We start from the raw sequence: 6,798 nt of genomic DNA, 5'->3' as shown, positions 1-6,798 counted from the left end.
TATAACCTAGAATTGATGGCGACATTCAAGAGAATTCGGAAGGTCTAAACCTTGTCTGTGGTATTCTGAGTAGGATTCAATGATTGAATGACTGTGACGAGCTTCAAACTCCTGAAGACTGGGCGTTAGTGACAGACGCAAATTCCAACCTGATTGAGAACCGACAGATGATTAGCCGTGCCGTGACAGGGTTACATTTTCACTGAGAGGACGCGATTGTAGCCACTGACAACGGTGATGCCCAACATACAGCTTGCCATGGAAAGGAGTAAGAAGGATTGGATGAAGACAGTAGGAAAGCAGAGAGACGGAAGGGACAAAGCATCTCCATACACTTATCCGAAGTTCTCACCAATGAATTACATAAGTATCTCTATCTTTATGCCTTATTCGTATATCATCCATAACCATTTGAATCTTCCTGACTGAGATTTACAAGATGACCATAGCTTGCTTCATACTAACAATCTCCGTGGGATCGACCCTTACTCACGTAAGGTTTATTACTTGGACGACCCAGTGCACTTGCTGGTTAGTTGTGCGAAGTTGTGATAAATAGTTGAGATTGCAATTGAGCGTACCATGTTGATGGCGCCATTGATGATCACAATTTCATGCACCAAGTTTTTGGCACCGTTGCCGGGGATTGTTGAGTTTGGACAACTGACGGTTCATCTTGTTACTTAGATTAGGTATTTTTTTTCTTCAGAGTTCTTAAGAATGAATTCTAGTGTTTCAAGGTGATGTTCTAATCATCACCAAAGCTGATTGATTCTCATCAATTTAGCTCTTGAATGTAATGTCCTGCTGAAGCTTGGCTAGCCATGTCTAATTCCTTTAGACTGAATCTTTAGACTAACATTGCATGATTCCTGGAATTCTCATTAAGAATTTTGATATCTTTATTTTCTTTTCCACTTAATTTTTGAAAAATCCAAAAAAATTACAAAATCATAAAAATAAAAAAATATTTTATGTTTCTTGTTGAGTCTAGTGTCTCATTTTAAGTTTGGTGTCAATTGCATGTTTCTATTTTTCTTGCATTCATGCATGTGTCTTCATTAATCTTCAAGTTGTTCTTGATGATTTCCTTGTTCTGATCTTTAAATTCTCTTATCTTGAGTGTTTTGTTGTTTTTCATATGCATTTTCATTTTATTAGTGTCAATGGTATACAAACTGCTAAGTTTGGTGTCTTGCATGCATTGTTATTTGATTTTAGTTACATTTTGATTATTAAAAATCCAAAAAATTTTCTAATTTGTGTCTTTTCAAGTCAAAAATACAGAGAATTGAAGATTCAGATCATACAGCAGAGGAATTACACAGAAAAAGGCTGGGCGTTCAAAATGCCCAGTGAAGAAGGAAAACTGGCGTTTAAACGCCAGCCAGGGTGCTTGGCTGGGCGTTTAACGCCCAAAAGGGTAGTGTTTTGGGCGTTAAACGCCAGAATGGATACCATTCTGGGCGTTTAACACCAGGATGGCACAAGAGGGAAGATTCTGTTTTTAATTCAAATTTTTTTCAGGTTTTCAAAATTTTTCAAAATCATATCTTTTCAATCATATGTTTTCAAAATCAATTTCTTTCCATACTTACTATCAATCAATGATTTGATTCAACATTTCAAGTATGTTGCATTTTCTGTTGAGAAAGGTTTAATGTTTGAATCATATCTTTTCTTGTTAGCCAAGTCATTAATTTTCAAAATCAAATCTTTTTAAATTCTTTTTCAAATCATATCTTCTCAATCACATCTTTTTTTAAAAAAAACCATAACTTTTAAATCATATCTTTTTAATCACATCTTTTTCAAAATAGTTTTCAATCATATCTTTTTACTTTCTAATTTCAAAATCTTTTTCAAAAATCACTTGATTTCTTTTTCCACTCTTAAGTTTTCGAAAATCAATTAGTATTTTTTCAAAATGTTTTTAAATCTTTTACTTAATTTTCAAAAATTTCTTCCCCTCTTCTCACATCCTTCTATTTATGGACTAACACTCCTCCTCAATGCACAATTCAAACTCTGTCTTTGGTGATAAGTTCGAATTCTTCTACCTCCTCCTTCTATTTTTCTTTTTCTCTGACACTTCAAGGAATCTCTATACTGTGACATAGAGGATTCCATATTTTCTTGTTTTCTTCTCTTTCATATGAGCAGGAGCAAAGACAAAAGCATTCTTGTTGAGGCTGACCCTAAACCTGAAAGGACCTTAAAGCGAAAGCTAAGAGAAGCTAAGGCACAACTCTCTGTAGAGGACCTAACATGGCAGTCGAAAACAACAACAATGCCAACAATGCAAGGAAGGTGCTCGGTGACTTTACTGCACCTACTCCCGACTTCTATGGGAGAAGCATCTCTATCCCTGCCATTGGAGCAAACAACTTTGAGCTTAAGCCTCAATTAGTTTCTCTGATGCAATAGAATTGCAAGTTCCATGGACTTCCATTGGAAGATCCTCATCAGTTTTTAGCTGAGTTCTTGCAAATCTGTGACACTGTCAAGACTAATGGGGTTGACCCTGAGGTCTACAGACTTATGATATACCCTTTTGTTGTAAGAGACAGAGCTAGGATATGGTTGGACTCACAACCTAAAGAAAGCCTGAACTCTTGGGAAAAGCTAGTCAATGCCTTCTTGGCAAAGTTCTTTCCACCTCAAAAATTGAGTAAGCTTAGAGTGGAAGTCCAAACCTTCAGACATAAGGAAGGTGAATCCCTCTATGAAGCTTGGGAAAGATACAAACAATTGATCAAAAAGTGCCCTTCTGACATGCTTTCTGAATGGAGCATCATAGGTATCTTCTATGATGATCTGTCTAAATTGTCCAAGATGTCTTTGGATAGCTCTACTGGAGGATCTCTTCATCTGAAGAAGACGCCTGCAGAAGCTCAAGAACTAATTGAAATGGTTGCAAATAACCAATTCATGTACACTTCTGAAAGGAATCCTGTGAACAATGGGACAAATCAGAAGAAAGGAGTTCTTGAGATTGATACTCTGAATGCCATATTGGCTCAGAATAAAATATTGACCCAGCAAGTCAATATGATTTCTCAAAGTCTGTCCGGAATGCAAGCTGCACCAGGCAGTACTAAGGACGCTTCATCTGAAGAAGAAGCTTATGATCCTGAGAACCCTTCAATGGAAGAGGTGAATTACATGGGAGAACCCTATGGAAACACCTATAATTCTTCATGGAGAAATCATTCAAATCACTCATGGAAGGATCAACAGAGACCTCAACAAGGTTTTAACAACAATAATGGTGGAAGAAACAGGTTTAGCAATGGCAAGCCTTTTCCATCATCTTCTCAGCAACAGACAGAGAATTCTAAACAGAGCCACTCTGACTTAGCAACCATGGTCTCTGATCTAATCAAAACCACTCAAAGTTTCATGACTGAAATAAGGTCCTCTATTAGAAACTTGGAGGCACAGGTGGGACAGCTGAGAAAGAAAATTACTGAACTCCCTCCTAGTACTCCTCCAAGCAATACAGAAGAGAATCCAAAAGGAGAATGCAAGGCCATTAACATGACCCACATGGCCGAACTTGGAGAGGAGGAAGAGGCAGTGATCGCCACTGAGGAAGACCTCAATGGACGTCTATTGGCCTCCAATGAGTTCCCTAATAAGGAACCATGAGAATCTGAGGCTCATAATGAGACCATAGAGATTCCATTGGATTTACTTCTGCCATTCATGAGCTCTGATGAATATTCTTCTTCTGAAGAGGATGAAGATGTCACTGAAGAGCAAGTTGCTAAATACTTTGGAGCAATCATGAAGCTAAATGACAAGTTATTTGGTAATGAGACTTGGGAGGATGAACCCCCTTTGCTCACCAAAGAATTGGATAACTGGTCTAGGCAGAAACTACCTCAAAAGAGACAAGATCCTGGGAAGTTCTCAATACCTTGTTCCATAGGCACCATGACCTTCAAGAAGGCCTTGTGTGACCTAGGGTCAAGTGTAAACCTCATGCCTCTCTCTGTAATGGAGAAGCTAGGGATCTTTGAGGTACAAGCTGCAAGAATCTCACTAGAGATGGCAGACAATTCAAGAAAACAAGCTTATGGGCTTGTAGTGGATGTTCTGGTAAAGATTGAAGACTATTACATCCCTGCTGATTTCATAGTCCTAGAAACTGGGAAGTGCATGAATGAATCCATCATCCTTGGCAGACCCTTCCTAGCCATAGCAAAGGCTGTGATTGATGTGGACAGAGGAGAATTGATCATTCAAGTGAATGAAGAATCCTTTGTGTTTAAGGCTCAAGGATATCCCTCTGTCACCATGGAGAGAAAGCATGAAGAGCTTCTCTCAAAACAGAGTCAAACAGAGCCCCCACAGTCAAACTCTAAGTTTGGTGTTGGGAGGCCACAACCAAATTCTAAGTTTGGTGTTGAACCCCCACATTCAAACTCTAAGTTTGGTGTTGGGAGGTTCCAACATTGCTCTGAGTATCTGTGAGGCTCCATGAGAGCCCACTGTCAAGCTACTGACATTAAAGAAGCGCTTGTTGGGAGGCAACCCAATGTTATATTTATCTAATTTTCCTTTGTTATTTTATGTTTTCTGTAGGTTGATGATCATGGGAAGTCACAAAATCAATTGAAAAAGCAAAAACAGAATGAAAAACAGAAAGAAAAATAGCACACCCTGGAGGAAGACCTTGCTGGTGTTTAAACGCCAGTAAAGGCAGCAAATAGGCGCTTAACGCCCAGTCTGGCACCATTCTGGGCGTTTAACGCCAGAAAGGGGCACCAGACTGGCGTTAAACGCCGGGAAAGGGCAAGAAGCTAGCGTTAAATGCCAGAAATGGGTGCCATCCCGGCGTTTAACGCCAGAATTGGCATAGGGAGCAATTTTGCTCGCCACTTGGAGCAGGGATGACTTTTTCTTGACACCTCAGGATCTGTGGACCCCACAGGATCCCCACCTACCCCAACACTCTCTCTCTCTTCTTCACCCATTCACCAATCACCTCAACACCTCTTCCCCAAAAACCCCTCACCTATCAAATCCCATCTTTCTCTTTACCACCTCCTTTTCACACAACCTAAACACTACTTCTCTTCCTTTGGCCAAACCACAAAGCCATCTCCATCTCCTCTATTTCTTCTTCTTCTACTCTCTTCTTTCTTCTTTTGCTCGAGGACGAGCAAACCTTTTAAGTTTGGTGTGGTAAAAGCATTGCTTTTTGTTTTTCCATTACCATTTATGGCATCCAAGGCCGGAGAAACCTCTAGAAAGAGGAAAGGGAAGGCAAAAGCTTCCACCTCTGAGTCATGGGAGATAGAGAGATTCATCTCAAGGGTGCATCAAGACCACTTCTATGAAGTTGTGGCCATGAAGAAGGTGATCCCTGAGGTCCCTTTCAAACTCAAAAAGAGTGAATACCCGGAGATCCGACATGAGATTCGAAGAAGAGGTTGGAAAGTTCTTACCAACCCCATTCAACAAGTCGGAATCTTAATGGTTCAAGAGTTCTATGCCAATGCATGGATCACCAAGAGCCATGATCAAAGTGTGAACCCGAACCCAAAGAATTAGCTTACAATGGTTCAGGGGAAATGCTTAGATTTTAGTCTGGAAAATGTAAGGTTGGCATTCAACTTGCCCATGATGCAAGGAGATGAACACCCTTACACTAGAAGAGTCAACTTTGATCAAAGGTTGGACCAAGTCCTCATAGACATCTGTGAAGAGGGCACTCAATGGAAGAGAGATTCAAGAGGGAAGCCGGTTCAACTAAGAAGGCATGACCTCAAGCCCGTGGCTAGGGGATGGTTGGAGTTTATCCAACGCTCAATCATTCCAACTAGCAACCGGTCCGAAGTTACTATAGACCGGGCCATGATGATTCATAGCATCATGATTGGAGAAGAAATAGAAGTTCATGAGGTTATAGCCCAAGAACTTTATAAGGTGGCGGACAAGTCCTCTACCTTGGCAAGGTTAGCCTTTCCTCATCTCATTTGTCACCTCTGTTATTCAGTTGGAGTTGACATAGAGGGAGACATCCTCATTGATGAGAACAAGCCCATCACTAAGAAAAGGATGGAGCAAACAAGAGATCCCACTCATCATGAAATCCCTGAGATGCCTCAAGGGATGCACTTTCCTCCACAAAACTATTGGAGCAAATCAACACCTCCCTAAGAGAATTGAGTTCCAACATAGGACAACTAAGGGTGGAGCACCAAGAACATTCCATCCTCCTCCATGAAATTAGAGAAGATCAAAGAATCATGAGAGAGGAGCAACAAAGGCAAGGAAGAGACATTGAGGAGCTCAAGCACTCCATAAGATCTTCAAGAGGAAGAACAAGCCGCCATCACTGAGGTGGACCCGTTCTTTAATCTCCTTGTTCCCTATTTTCCTGTTTTTCGAATTTTCATGCTTATGTTTATCTATGTTTGTGTCTTGTGATCATTAGTGTCTTAGTGTCTATGCCTTAAAGTTATGAATGTCTTATGAATCCATCACCTTTCTTAAATGAAAAAATTGTTCTTAATTGTAAAAGAGAAGAATTGCATGAATTTTGAGTTTTATAACAGATTAATTATATTGATGTGGTGGCAATACTTTTGTTTTCTGAATGTATGCTTGAACAGTGCATATGTCTTTTGAATTTGTTGTTCATGAATGTTGGCTCTTGAAAGAATGATGAAAAAGGAGACATGTTACTAAGGATCTAAAAAATCATAAAAATGATTCTTGAAGCAAGAAAAAGCAATGAATACAAAAAAAAGAGAGAAAAAAAGGGAGAAAAACGAAAAAAAAGAG

At 39.7% G+C, this 6,798-nt stretch overlaps 1 non-coding gene across 1 annotated transcript; it reads right to left on the bottom strand.

Annotated features, from left to right (window-relative positions):
- Positions 1-2,673: 2,673 nt before the first annotated feature.
- LOC112704588 (small nucleolar RNA R71) lies at positions 2,674-2,781 on the bottom strand. The gene has a single exon (XR_003155205.1). It is a non-coding gene; the product is annotated as a small nucleolar RNA R71 (small nucleolar RNA).
- Between the last annotated feature and the right edge of the window lie 4,017 nt (positions 2,782-6,798).

Source organism: Arachis hypogaea, chromosome 7 (assembly GCF_003086295.3).
Source record: "Arachis hypogaea cultivar Tifrunner chromosome 7, arahy.Tifrunner.gnm2.J5K5, whole genome shotgun sequence".
Taxonomy (NCBI): domain Eukaryota; kingdom Viridiplantae; phylum Streptophyta; class Magnoliopsida; order Fabales; family Fabaceae; genus Arachis; species Arachis hypogaea.
The sequence above is the reverse complement of the archived record's forward strand: the minus strand, read 5'-3'. Positions and strand labels throughout refer to the sequence as shown.